This window comes from Rhinoderma darwinii, chromosome 13, assembly GCF_050947455.1.
Source record: "Rhinoderma darwinii isolate aRhiDar2 chromosome 13, aRhiDar2.hap1, whole genome shotgun sequence".
NCBI lineage: Eukaryota > Metazoa > Chordata > Amphibia > Anura > Rhinodermatidae > Rhinoderma > Rhinoderma darwinii.
Window position 1 is genome coordinate 1,394,981 of NC_134699.1, and position 15,812 is coordinate 1,410,792.

At 43.9% G+C, this 15,812-nt stretch overlaps 1 long non-coding RNA gene across 1 annotated transcript in view; it reads right to left on the bottom strand.

The window, feature by feature from the left end:
* LOC142666694 (uncharacterized) overlaps nt 1-15,812 on the bottom strand; it is a 99,980-nt gene that overhangs the window by 59,663 nt on the left and 24,505 nt on the right. Inside the window, exon 2 of the long non-coding RNA XR_012851720.1 lies at nt 9,694-9,767. This is a non-coding gene — a long non-coding RNA (uncharacterized LOC142666694). The remainder of the gene's footprint in view (nt 1-9,693; nt 9,768-15,812) is intronic.

The following is a 15,812-nucleotide window of genomic DNA, read 5'->3' on the forward strand; positions in this document are numbered from 1 at the left end:
CCTGAGTAGTTCGTGGATAATTGTTGTGAAACGCAACAGCGACCAACGATCATAAAAAGTGTCAGCGCGTTCGATAAATCTTCTGATTTCCATCAGTTCAAAACAATTGCTTTGAGCTACTCACATTGAGATAATCGCGATTCGAGCCTGACCAATCAATGCGCGAGATAGAAACAGGTCGTATGTGCTTTATATGTAGACTATTGACCGCAGATCGTGCTGCTCCTCGTTGTGGATTGTGGGGTCTTCAATAGTTTTATATCTGGGAGTTACAATGGCTTATTATTTCATCAGCACAATGTATATTTGTGTTCCGCATCATTTGGAGCATCAGAAACATATAGAATTCCTGCCGTATAAATAAAACAAACACGTATGACATGTCAGAGAATGGCATGCTACAGGCGGCCCGTGGAGAGCGCTCAGGACTCAACGCAGTGTTTGTTGCTGGAGAATAAACCTCCTTAAATAAACGCTTAATTTTCAACACCTACTTAATTCTCAACGGGCCACGTCTATGTCAGACATGAGCTCATAGAGCCGGTAACACTGGCAAATACCGAGGATTTACAACTGCTAATTCCCAAATGTTGGGGCCCACACAATAAATACAAACCTCCGAGACCCTGCACAAAGGAACAATACAATAAATAAATGGACGATAGAGAGTGACACAAACAGCCCATGGAGGGATCCAAGGCCACAATGAAAGACGATTTATACACAAAAAAAATCTTTGAGGGAATCCACCAAAATTATTCTTTGGATGTAAACTTTTCAGACAATGATATTGGTGGAGGGCTTTGAGCTCAGACTTGCGTGAATTTCCAAATCGAAGGAGTCACCGTAAGTGCCGCGCGAGCACGACAAATCTCCAGAGGGGACTCAAGTTTTCTACAGAGCGCTTTGCGGTTGAAGCAACATCTCTAGGGATAACTAAGAGCTTAGATCGAAAAAGCCAATTCTGTCCGTCCGTCCGTCCCCCCCAAGGGCAGGCTTCGGACCATAGTCTTCCAGGCTCCACGGATCCATAGGATGGTCAGCTTCAATCTCAAAATGTGTTCCCCCCTCCCCTCAGTTGTCGCCTTCTGTCATCAGTAAGGGAGTGGACAGAAATGAAGTTCTGGGCGGAGGAACCACCATAGCTATGAAGAGTCCCAGCCACAATGGGAATTGATTGTGGTCTAGAGTTCCAGGACCCTGAAATATGACTCTAGGGGAAATTGTCATTTGACCCTCTGATGTTATTTGCATGGACAATGACCCAGATGTATAAATATTGCTCTATTGCAGCTCGTACACACTTCAGCATCTGATATCGCACAGCCAGTTTACTTTTTGACATGAATAAATGTATTTCCTTCATAGACTTTGGCAAGATCTGCGGCGTGCTTCTGAAAGGGAACCATGTTGTTTAGTGTTGTGAGTGGCGTCTGGGCGCCTTACGTGCACCGGCCTGAGATGTGATAGCTCCTCTGTCTCACTGCTGGAACAGGCTGCGTTCTTCAGAGTCGTATACACAAATGGCAACCAATCAAAAATAATTTCCGCACTGAAATTTGAAGCTATTATAAAACACATCGGCTGCCAGCAATTCAGTGCAGCTACAGTAAACTCTCCTTACCCAATATTTGACTGTAGATTCTGCTCAATGTTAAGTGTGGAGTGAAGGAGCAGTCACAATTTTACTAGCTAGAATCCACGGCATGTACATTATCTGGGTATGTGAATTATTACATCAGAACTTCTATATTTGTAGCTTCCCAGTTCGGCAGTTTTTCAGGAAACATTAAGTGTGAATGAGTCTAAGGGGTGGAGCTTGTGGACTAGGGAGGGTCTTGGTCAATTACATTCACACGGTATAAAGAAGCTGCTAAATTATGTATTCTAAGGAGGACAGGTGCACAGACATAGGAGGGCGGCATTGTCATGACAGTTGCTGCTTAATATATAAACATAATAAATTCCAGAATCTTAGGGGAATGTCATGTTGTTTGGTCTTCGCAGCAGGTGTCGCAGAGTTTGGCTTCCTCTGATGTCAGAATATAAGCCACCACACAGGTCCTCACTGCAGAGTGTCCATTTACTGGACAGTTTTTAGTACAAACTTGGTGCCCCTGAGCTATATGCAGTCCTTTATACACCCTCTCTCCATACGCAAACCAGTGTTTATTGCGGAGGATAATGGGCCACTAATGCCTACAATTAAGGAGGAATCCTATGCACTTAAATGGTGTTTGCTGATAAAATGATTTGCTCGGAGCTCCGGTGATGAGATTATTGGGTCACAAAGATGCTGCTCCGGTAAGATGGTCACACGTTAGACTCCTACCAGTCAGTGACGTCTACAGGGCTCCTCAGTAGTCATCTTTTATTATAAAGCGGGGCAATATCATTACAGATGTGTCGTTCCTTTCTTAAATCTAAACCGGACAGATCCAAAAAGGATTAAAAAAAACAAAGAAAAAAAACCTTTACCCCCGACAGATGCCATCATCGCCCTTAGATTCCCAAGTTAAAAAAGTATAAACTTAACCAATTCGTTTTTTACTGGATGGCTGTGACTTATACAACAGGTGCCATCCGTCGCCCATAGAATACCACTGGATGTCATGAAACTGTATGGAAGTGCTATAACCACAAACCACATAACTAAATAGGATTCGAGAAACGTTAAGGGTGGACATATCTGTAGTATTGCGGTAAATTTCTGCCATGTGATGCGTAACATGTTCAAGAAATATGGAAACTTCAAGAAGGAAGGAACAGAAGATATGGAGAGGGCAATAGGGAGACTTCGCAAATGCAGCCCCTATGGAGTGGAGAAGTTTTTGCATGGTGTGGTCCAATGAGACATGAGTTCGTGTAGGTCCCACCGCCGCTCGGAGCCCGGACAGTAATAGTCATAGCCTGGGGTGAGCTCTTCTCACAGTGATTATGTCATTTAGATGTTATCGCTATTGGTGTCCAGTATGAACTTGTCTCAGTTCACGCTACTCACAATTGGGCGGGGTGGGGGATGGAAGGCTTCAGTCACTTCAGGACCTTATTGCCTGACGAGACCAATAAAGAACCGCAATGCTATAAAATGTGCAGCGCAGAGGTTTGATGTGGCGGCGCTAGACAGAGCCATCTTCATCCAGGTTTATATAACTATATTGGTATCTTGCCGAGGCAGCAGGAACTTGCTTTGTGGCCCCTCATCAGAAGACGGGTATATATGCCAGCCACGTCTGTTCTACAGCCAACAGAAATAGTAAAAAAACATTTACGTTTCCAGCATCATCTATGTGTTTCCACAGCCCTGACTAACGGCATTACCAGCTCTTCAGTATCGTGAAAGTAAATACCTGCTCACATTTCCAAAAAATCATTTGGCAGCTCCAAGAAGCTGCGGGGAAACTCCCTCCTGAGGTGACATGATGGATATGGAGAAATACCTGCGGGACCTCGGTGCGGCCAACATCTCGTTTTGAAAGACTTGGAAAGTCAATAAGTGAATACACGAAGTAAGGGAAAGTTTCATTATGCCAACGAACAAAAGTGCTTTCTTTTTTCCTTCTGTCTTTTCTGCCAACATGGATCCGCTTGTGAAATGTTCTTATAAAGCACAACAATCCGCAGCTCCAAGTACAACACAACACAGATCTCAGCGACTCGCTATCCTCCGTTTCATCTCGCTGGCCGGCGTCCTTCATATTTCATGCACAATCGACGGTGTCTCTGTTAATTTATTGTAGCTTATTAATTTATTTCCTGTTTATACGCTTTATCTGCTCGCGTCCAAGGAAACATATTTTATTTCGAAATCTGCCTGCACCGAGCCAGCGCTTTAATCTAATTATTGGATGTTTCTTGGACTGGGGTGAAGGAAAAGAGTTTTACAACATCTTACAACAATACAAACACCAGAGATTTATTTTTTTTCCTTTCTGTGGGGGAAGGGAGGGGGAATGGGTTTTATCTCCCATAATAATGTGTGGGTGAATAACAAAAGCAATGTGCAGCTTTTTGTACGACTATCGTTACCATATCTCTCGGTACAGAACATAAGTGGGCGAGGGGTACCCCGATAATACAACACATCCACCTCCTCCCTGGTCCTGCACCCATCTCGGCACTGGTGCAGACGGGATGACGGATGTGCTGCGGGACACTGCCGGGGCTCTCCACCGTCTCACTGACACTAGTTTGTAACCAGGGTGGCCACATGCAGTCCAGTCTGCCAACCCTAGAACAGTCGCCCACATTACATTTACTGCCATCAATAATAATCACTGGGAGGAATTTTGTGACGGATGCAACGAGCTCAAAAACCGGATGTGCTATGCGATATATGTCCCAGTAACAAAGATATCTGTGTCCTTCACACCAGGGGTTAATCCGATGATCGGTCCTCAATCCAGAGATTGACAGTAAGTGGAAGCTGGAATTGCGCCCCCTAGAGGCAGCATGGAGGACGCATAGGGATCAATCTCCCGGTTTGTATCCACATTGCGATGTCTGCTGAGGTTTGGGCTTCATATAAATAACCTTCCACGAGACTCTAGATTCCTGCCAAGTGTGAGATACTGAGGATATTTATAGCCGAGGAATATTGTTCTTCTGGAAGATTTCATATACTCAGACTTGGCTTCCTGCAAGAAATATGAAACAATAGAAACTTCACGATTCAATATGTCTTCTTTATGATTGTTAATCCTGCTGCGGCTCCTCCTGATCACTGGGGCTTAATAACTGAAATAAATAAATGTGCTGTGATGTCACCGCCGCGGCCTGACCTCACACATGATATCAACTATACACATATTAGATCAGACATGGCGGCTGTTCTGCTAACGGGAGACTGATATAAGGCATGTGTAAGGGAGCTGCTGTTTATACAATTCTCCAGTATATAAGAGTCGGCTGCTGACCATATACGTTACTGACTATTTCTACCCACCATGCAAAAATCCGTAAAATGTTACCGCAGCAGCCACAGTACAGCGGAGGGCTCCAAGCTGCGGCTCTGTGACTGTTCAGAAGCTACAAGTCACAGCAATATGGCTGCCGCAATTCAATAGAAAAATCCTAACATGTCTAAAAGTAAAAAAAAAAAAAATGACAATTAACACCATCGAGATAAATGGAGAAAAAAAAAGGAGGATAAAATTCTCCAGCGCTGTCCAAATGTTGTGGAATTGAAGGATTCAATCCAAGAAGTTTAAATGAGATCTATGTTTAATGGATAAGAATGCTACGCGTTACGAGATCGGACCGATCCCCTCATCAGGCAAAGAAACATACGTGTTGCTGGAGGACCCGGCAGGGTTTAAATAGCTTAAAAAGTTCGCCAAAAAGAACGTTGCTGGGGTCAAAGGTGAAAAAAAAAATGAAAAAAAAAAAACTTTAACAACAATGCAATTGAACAAATACCCAAAATGGAGGATAACCATAGAGACTGTAGACATGAACTTTATTACTGTTCTGCGGTGTATGTGGCTCGGTGTAGGAGAAACATGGGGGCTTTTGCCGTTGTGCTCGTGGAACTAAAAAAAAATAAAAAAAATTTAAATTAAAAAATTCCGCCAGCATTAAGGTCATTGACATTTCTAACCGTGTGATCAAAGATTAAAACTTCAAGGGCTGGGAATACCGTATATCATACTAACAGTTGAGGAATGTTCCGGAATATGTGTCTGCCGGTTACAGCGGGGATCGCAGGATGTACGTCTCAGGTCGCTATGGAGATCGAGCGCTAACGCTCGGAAGTCAGGAGACGAGTTGGCGTCACTGGTTGCTAAGGAGACGGGTTACCGCCTCTAACACAGCTTCAGGTGTCAAATGATGGTGTCAGTGACCTCATTGAGGCCCATAGGTTTGAGGGTGTCTAGTTTGTAGATCCAGAAGATCTCCCTTTTACATAAATTCTCAAAACGGTCACTGAGGGAGGGGTCGACTTGTGCAATCGGAGTGATCAAAAAACAATTAAAATCTCCCTTATGTTGGGTCGTGCGATGACGGGATATGCTGCGCTGCATAAATTGTGTCATACAGTTTGACCTGTGTTTGTTGGGGCGGTGGTCGGGGTTGTATTGTTCTACCTACAGACTGTTCTTTACAGGTGCAGCCGATCAGGTAAAGAACATTCCATGATTTACAGGTGAGGGTGTTTGATGGGGGAAGGAGTTGGTGGGTAATGGTGTTGCAACAAAGGCATTTTTTTACCCCACATTTGTGGCTCCCCAATGCTCCGGGTGTTTTTTGTTTTTCTCTCCTGGTCTATAGATAATTAACACCATGGCTGCGGCTCAAACTTCTGATTTACTAATAAATGGTCCATATTATATTTTCGGGAGAATCTTCTACTTCTCAACGCTGTAACACTTGTACATCAGCTGATCTGCTGGTTTAGTCGGCCAATAAAATGGGTAAAATGTGTAAATAGGGTGAAGTGCTGCCGACAAGATGGAAAAGCGGCCATCCCCATACATAACCGATCATTGTTCCATCTGTAGGGAGCAAATGAGCGCTGATGAACGAGCTGTCCTGATTGGCGGTCGTTCTCTCGGTCCATATTGGGTCGTGTAAAAAGGACCTTTAGACGTTATTTATGAGTGTAATTCCCATTATATTTGCCGTTCCTTACACATCACTACGATATTGCGCAGCACTGTAGGCATTGGGGGGAGATGTACGAATACTAGGCCAGTCTTAATTAAAAACAAGCTGGAGTAAGATGTGACAAACTTACTGATAAGCCCACACCGCTTAATAAACGTGTCGCATCTTCGGCTGTTTGCGTGACGCTAAATGAGATCTGCGCCGGCCAGGAGCCAGCATAGATGTTCGCCAGTTTCTGGCGTAAATTGTAGTAAATGTGTTGGCCTGTGGATGGCCATGACCCTTCTTCTAAGATTAACCCACTTTTCCAAAAAGTGCTGAGGGGAAAAGGCCCAAAAGTCGCCAGAAAAATGCCATGGGAACGTTGTTATATTTCCCTTAATGTTTGACTCCAGGAGCTCACAATCTAATCGCCCTGTCATAGGAAACCAAGCCAAGTGACATGGAGAGAAAATGAAATCTATGGAAACGCGGGCTCCTCGTCCTGGGTTATACACGCACCTGCAGCAAAGTTCTTACTACATCCAAACTTAGCGACTGTCCTGACTATCTGGACGGGTTTTCACGCTACGATAGTACATACAATCCGCAGGTGTCATAACTGAAACGACTGACATGTAAAAAAAAATTGTGACCACCCAAACTGGTTGTGACCGCCAGGTGGATCAGCGGCCTGAGAATAGAAGACAGCGCCAAGCGTTAAAGGAGAATCGTCTACGTTGGTTTTTAAAAGGAGCTAAAATAATACAAATTATAATTGCGCACAGAAGACGTGACCCAAGACAGCGGCACGGAGGAGAGATCCAAAGCCTGTGTAATCTAGTGCAGCCATCTTGTCAGAGCCGGAAGGAAAACATCCAGGGATAAGCCGGCCGCCGTGTCACGGAGGAATAATAAATGCGATTGAAATGATCTCTGCAGACATTCTCCTTGTATGATTTAAGAAGACGGCTTTTTTGCTGAGTTGCAGAAAGTCTATGTGGGAGTAGAGCTGCAGAGCATTCCCCCTCCCTGGATTTTTCCTGAGTTATTCATTCTCTGTCCATCTCTTTGTTGTGGATTTTCTCTCTGGCTCGCTGGTGGCATGTAGCACACATACAATCCCTGCCAAGCATCATGCTTCAGTAGACATTCTGTCTGCACAGGGACTTCCTGTCCCAGTTGGGACTTAGTGTAAAAAGACTTGCAGAAACTCAAGAAGAAGGTTGTTGCGCTGCTTAACTAGCGCCTGACGGCTTCTCACTGTCTCCGCTATGAATAATAGACCACAAGTTTAAGAACGTGAACATCTCACTTCAAATATCTAAGTGCTCGGTGTGACAGCTCAAATTAATGGTTTGACTTGGGATTCTGGCGCAGAACGGAGCAGGACGAGCTCATCTTTCCCCTTTTTACAATAATAAAATAAACATTTCTCGTTCCAGGACCGCGCTGCTTCGCTTTAACCCTTCAGTTGCCGACAGGACTGGAAGGGGAGAAGGACGATTCTTGCATTCGCTCTGCTCTCGTAAGTTGAGGAATTTTAATCTAATAAATACATCATAAAAGCGAAGACCGATGGGTGAAGAGTTTTCCAATTTTGTGGAGCCGTAAAAGAATTAATAGTCTCGGTTCCACGAAGCTGGACGCGAACATATCCCTGTAAATATTTGAATATCTGAGATATTTGGTCTTACCATGACCCGAGACATGAAGAGCACAAGGTACAGGAATCAACACCTGGGTACAGCGACGAGAGGACGGACCGCACAAACATCGCAATTCAATGTTAACGCACACGACTGCCTGACGTGCGACACTCTGCCCAACCGAGGAGCCGAGCGAGTCAGAATCTGGGAACGGCGTCACCTGTAGCAATAAAGGGTTTTATGTCAATTAAGCTTAAAGTGATTATCCCACAAGGGCACCCCTGGTGCTGAGCCGTTATCAGGGGGAGACCGTCACTGCAGGCGAAATGTAGAAGTCCTTTGACACGGGAAAATATTCTGCCTGGTAAACGAGCGCCGTTCCAGAAAACAGCACGTCGATCGACGATAGTTTGCGCCATTCAAGGACGAACAATCATTAGAATGACACGGTCCCCATAGATTTTGCATCTGGTCGGCTACACAATCCCAGTTCACACAGGGAGATGAGCTGCGACCAGTTTACGCGACCATTCTGGTAGAATAAACGATTTAAATAAATACAGAATCTGCTCTAAAAATCTATGACAAATCAACTCTGTCCCCGGAACTCCACAGATCTGCCAAGCAGAGAAAAAAACACACAGTCACGCATCTGGAAAATGGCAGACGTGGCGCAGATATATCGCGATTACACGGAATAATCTCTGCTAAACATCAATTAGGATCAATTATTTCTGTTTCTAAAGAGGGTCATCTCCAAAACCCCCTAAACTACCGTAACGCGCAAACCGCTTGAAAGACGACGATTTCTAATCTGCAATTATTAGCTTTCTACTCACTGTAAACTCGCGGGCTTCCAACAGGGGAATGTAAGCAGAAAGCTAAAAATGACAGATTCTTAATCTGCAATTTCATTTATGGATTAGTCCAGTTTTGGGGCGGTGACAGATTCCCTTTAAAGGGGTCACACAGGACTAGAAAATATGGCCACGTTCTTGCAGAAACCGCGCCACACCTGTCCATGGGTTGTGCTTGGTGTTCGCTCAGCTCTATTGTACTGAATGGGATTGAGCGGCAAAAACACAGAGCAGCTGCCTGTAAACCTGACCGTAGCGGTTCGGGTGGATTCACATGCGGCAAATTTTGTTGAAGAAATTTTTGCAACTGGAAATCCGTTCTTTTCATCTGAATGGGAGTTGCAGAAATCCCGGCACCTGCTGCAAAAACCACCAATCACATGAAAGGAACGGATTTTAAGGTCACCCTGACGTTACATAAACCACTGACATTTTCCTTCTTTTTGTGAACGATTAAAATTCTGAATGTAAAATATTTTATTTTCCCCGTGATTAATTTTGTATTTTGGTGAAATGTTAATCATTCTGTGTATAATGATAATATGATTGCGGTGTCAGCACAACAAGTGTAATAAATCAGGAGTATCCGGCGTCTGACTCACCGGCACTCACTCGGGAACAGTCTCCAGACTCAAAGATTTCTGCAGAACTCCAGCCCAGGATCAATGAAATCCACCTGTCCAATATAACAGCAGATAAATACTTCTTATAGGAGAGGAATACAGAGAAATATTCACGATGTATAATATAAATCAGCAATTCCTGCCAAGGTTCTGCTGCTATAAGACTGTGTTCACACACCGCGATTTTAGTGCAGATTTTTTAGACGAAGCCAGAAGTGAATCCAGGGGGAAGAAGTCGTATAAAGTTCTTCTTTTTGTTGCCACTTCTGACTTTGGATCAAAAATCTGCATCAAAATCTGCAGCAAGTCGCGATGTGTGAACGTAGCCTTATACTACTGCTCCCATGAGATGCAGAAAGCTCACAAATCTGGGCAACTGGTCTTAATAAATCAGGAGTGCACAAAACACTGTGGGGGAAATTAAGTTTATCCCAATTTTCTGGTGTAAAAAAAACAAACAAAAAAATCGCAAATTTCGGCACCTGTGATATTTGCACTAAAATGTGCAACTTTTCTTTCCTCTCGCACTGTGTGGGGTCACCAGGGAAGGGCAGGACATCAGGTTTCCACCAGATTTATGATTTTTAAATAAAGAATACGGCGCAAACTGTGGAGCAAATTGACGCCTGCTCATGGCAAGTGAAGAATTAATTTCCTGTCTTTAGGACTGCTCGAGATGCGCCAAATGTATTAAGAGGCATGAACCAGTGTCGTGATTTTTTACTGTGACGTATTCCACTCTGGCGCATAACACGCAAGTCTTAATAAATTCCCCTGCGACTTTAGGAGCAAATTTTATGTTTTAATTACACAGAAAGTCAAGAAATTGATAGATATCGGTAGAAGGTGCCTCAGAAAGTTCTACACCCCCGATGACCCGGCTATTAATATTACACTTCTGCCCTTTATATTATCCACACGGATTGTTTGTAAATTTAAAGGAGCACTCCGGGCCGGGCTGACCCTGTACTGCGAGTCGGCACTACACACATCAGCAGGCGGCTCTCCGGACCGCTCGCAGCTTGTATGTTGTACTGTAGGGTGCCGATGTTGCTGTAACAATGGTCACTATATCGCTATTCACCGATATCGGAGGTGTCTGGCCAGACCAATATTCGTAATACCAGGATTGAGGTTTGGGTGACTACAATCATGTGTGCGGCCATCTTAAAAAGTGACGTCGCCCGTGTCCTCGCAGACTCCCGGCAGATGCTCCACATCTGTCTCCTTCTCTGCTGGGAACGGATCATCCCCCACAATACAGCCTCACGGTATAAACCATTGAGCCTAATTTATCTCCACAGCCCATGTCCATATCTCCTCATACACTAAGGCAAGAGGAGAATGACATGACGGCTCTTCTCTGATTCTCGTTAAGGGGTCGGCGACCCTCATATCACATGACACCAAGTAAAATAAAACGGTTGTTGCTTTTACTGTTCGTGTTTCTCCAACAACAAGAGATAAGCAGAGTCTCCCCACCATGTGCACGCCTCATGTCCGCCTATCACTGCTAACAGGTCCTGTCAGCGTCATATCAAACCTACAAGATATTACTATAGAGGAGGGTCCCACGCAGAACGACACCCCAATACGATGGAGTCTGAACGTTACACACATGACGGGACGTGATACATTGTAGCCAAACATTCCAGTAAGAACTTTTACTTGGTGGAATTCTCTCACACAGATTCCATCTTGGAACACTGATAAAGTCTTAGGGGACTCCAGTCCTGGGGTACAAGTGCCCATCATTCCTGCCGCATCTTCCCAGAAGACCACAGGGGGTTACGGTTCCTATTTATCAATCTCACATGCTTGTAACAGGAGAAGGAATTAAAGAGAAATCAGAACCAGATTCATGACAGAACAGAACAGGATTCCTGCGGAGGTTTCATCGAGACTCATATTCTTGATAAATGTCTGAAGTCGTGTGAATTAGGCTCTGTTCACACCCTAAACAAAAAACGGCTGTAAAATACCGAGGTGTTTTTAAGGGTAAATAGCCTCCGATTCTCAGCCGTTTATTGATGCAGTTTTTTTGGAGCTGCTTTTCGATTGAGAATGAAAAACTGCTTCAAAAAAGGCTGGAGACGTGACATGCGCTTCTTTTTTACAGGGCGCTTTTCTACGAACGGCAGAGTAAAAAAAAAAAATCCCCGTGGGAACGAAACGCCCTTTTTCCCATTGAAATCTCTGGGCAGATGTTTGGAGGCGTTCTGACTCTGTATTTTTCGCCGTTTTTCAGGGCGTTTACGGCTGAAAATAAGCAGTGTGAACACGTTTACTCATCAGAAACATCACACGAGCCGTGGTACAACATGAAGGGGACAAACCGATGAACTAAACCAAAAAAATACATAATCCGATTATTTCCACCGCTGCAAACCTGGACATGGCAAAGGAATCAACAAAACTATCGTCTTCGGGGCGGGTCACGCTGCTGCACTAGAACGGTATCCGCGACTCTCCAGGCTCCCCTATTCGTCTCAGTACATGTGCAACGATTAATGGATTGTCTTCCTGTTCTCACTGGTGGTCTAGTAGCCTGAAGTTAAAGGGGCACTCCAGCCTCCAGCAGTTTTTACCTATTTACTGAATAGGTAAAAAATGCTAGATCGGTGGCTATCCGGACGCTGGGACTCCCCACTGATCGCCAGAACTGGGGACCCCATTCCTGCCAGCCGCAAGACAACGGCTAGGATGAGTTTGAATGGAGCGGATGCCGTGTATGGGTGGTGTTACTCCATTCAAAGTCTATTGGGCTGAGTAAAACAGCCGAGCACAGTGACTCATAGCCTCCTTTTGTGGCTGGGGGAAATGGGGGACAAGGGTCCCCTGCTCTAGTGATTGGTGGAGGTCACAGCGGTCGGACCTCTAACCGATATAACATTTTTCACCTATCCTCTGGATAGATGAAAAACGCTGGAGGCTGGAATACCCCTTTTATTACTCTGCCGTCACTAACAGAAATGAGCTTATGATGTCCTTGTGTTTATACACAGCAGCCAATCTAAAGAGGCAGAGTTGGAGGGAGGAGGGACAGAGTAGCAGCTCTGTCCCTCCCCCATGCTTTACACTGCTGCTGCTCTTGTTCAGATTGGCGGCTGTATATAAGCACAGTATGTGGTCAGTGCATGGAGAGCCGATTTCTGCTACAATAAGGACACAATCTTTATAAAAATACGGGTCAGTGCCACAAGGGGAATGAACAGCGTAATGATGTTCTGATCAGTACAGTAAACTGAGGGCTGCAGGTGACTGATCTCTAAACTCAAAATGTGAGGAAACAAAAGGAAAAGAAATAAAAAGGATTAGAGAAGAATAAAGCTCAATGTGTGCTATAAAGCTGGTAATTGTTTTTTAATGCGGCGTTCACTCAGCTTTGAGTTGCCCTATGGGACTATTTCATTATAAGTCCTCAGGGGCTATCAGTCACATGGATCAATGACACTCAGAAGAGGCAAGAGACCAAATCACCCGCAAATCCATTCACTCTATAGAAAATCAGCTGAATGGAGCCTTCACTATGCATGTGAACAAGTTGTCGTGAGATATTAGTTATATGAATTTTGTGATAAAGAAATTAACCTTTGCCATAAAATCAAGACCTCCACAGGTTAGAAACTCAATGTGTGTGTACATTGTACAGATCTCCACAAGAAAATGTTTATTACACCAGACGTGTTATCCACCATTTTACAGATTACATTTAGAATTATTCTCCATATATACTCCAGAGCTGCACTCACAATTCTGCTGGTGGAGTCACTGTGTACATACATTACTTATCCTGAACTGATCCTGAGTTATATCCTGTATTATACTCCAGAGCTGCACTCACTATTCTGCTGGTGGAGTCTCTGTGTACATACATTACATTACTTATCCTGTACTGATCCTGAGTTACATCCTGTATTTTACTGCAGAGCTGCACTCACTATTCTGCTGGTGGAGTCACTGTACATACATTACATTACTTATCCTGTACTGATCCTGAGTTACATCCTGTATTATACTCCAGAGCTGCACTCACTATTCTGCTGGTGGAGTCTCTGTGTACATACATTACATTACTTATCCTGTACTGATCCTGAGTTATATCCTGTATTATACTCCAGAGCTGCACTCACTATTCTGCTGGTGGAGTCACTGTGTACATACATTACATTACTTATCCTGTACTGATCCTGAGTTACATCCTGTATTATTCTCCAGAGCTGCACTCACAATTCTGCTGGTGGAGTCACTGTGTACATACATTACATTACTTATCCTGTACTGATCCTGAGTTACATCCTGTATTATACTGCAGAGCTGCACTCACTATTCTGCTGGTGCAGTCTCTGTGTACATACATTACATTACTTATCCTGAGTTACATCCTGTATTTTACTGCAGAGCTGCACTCACTATTCTGCTGGTGGCATCACTGTGTACATACATTACATTACTTATCCTGTACTAATCCTGAGTTATATCCTGTATTATACTCTACTTGCAGAATAGTGAGTGCAGCTCTGGAGTCACTGTGTACATATATTACATTACTTATCCTGGACTGATCCGGAGTTATACCCTGTATTATACTCCAGAGCTGCATTCACTATTCTGCTGGTGGAGTCACTGTGTACATACATTACTTATCCTGTGCTGATCCTGAGTTACATCCTGTATTATACTGCAGAGCTGCACTCCCTATTCTGCTGGTGGAGTCACTGTGTACATACATTACTTATCCTGTAATTATCCTGAGTTACATCCTGTATTATACTCCAGAGCTGCACTCACTATTCTGCTCGTGGAGTCACTGTATACATACATTACATTACTTATCCTGTACTGATCCTGAGTTACATCCTGTATTATTCTCCAGAGCTGCACTCACTATTCTGCTGGTGGCGTCACTGTGTACATACATTACATTACTTATCCTGTACGGATCCTGAGTTATATCCTGTATTATACTCCACTTGCAGAATAGTGAGTGCAGCTCTGGAGTCACTGTGTACATACATTACTTATCCTGGACTGATCCGGAGTTATACCCTGTATTAAACTCCAGAGCTGCATTCACTATTCTGCTGGTGGAGTCACTGTGTACATACATTACTTATCCTGTGCTGATCCTGAGTTGCATCCTGTATTATACTCCAGAGCTGCACTCACTATTCTGCTGGTGGAGTCACTGTGTACATACATTACTTATCCTGTACTGATCCTGAGTTACATCCTGTATTATACTCCAGAGCTGCATTCACTATTCTGCTGGTGGAGTCACTGTGTACATACATTACTTATCCTGTACTGATCCGGAGTTATATCCTGTATTATACTCCAGAGCTGCACTCACTATTCTGCTGGTGGAGTCACTGTGTACATACATTACTTATCCTGTACTGATCCTGAGTTACATCCTGTATTATACTCCAGAGCTGCACTCACTATTCTGCTGGTGGAGTCACTGTGTACATACATTACATTACTTATCCTGTACTGATCCTGAGTTACATCCTGTATTATACTCCAGAGCTGCACTCACTATTCTGCTGGTGGAGTCACTGTGTACATACATTACTTATCCTGTACTGATCCTGAGTTACATCCTGTATTATACTCCAGAGCTGCACTCACTATTCTGCTGGTGGAGTCACTGTGTACATACATTACATTACTTATCCTGTACTGATCCTGAGTTACATCCTGTATTATACTCCAGAGCTGCACTCACTATTCTGCTGGTGGAGTCACTGTGTACATACATTACATTACTTATCCTGTACTGATCCTGAGTTACATCCTGTATTATACTCCAGAGCTGCACTCCCTATTCTGCTGGTGGAGTCACTGTGTACATACATTACTTATCCTGTACTGACTGAGATACATCTTGTATTATACTCCAGAGCTGCACTCACTATTCTGCTAGTTGTTATTGGAATCAGTCAGCAAGCTTGTAGAGGGACACCCTCTAACAACTTAGCTGAGCTCCTATAATACATGAGATAAATGTACCGTGCCTGGTGTTAGGATGACACTTCCCAGAATGCAAATCAGCAGAGCAAGCTCTGTGCAAAAACTGAACAAACCAGGAATGC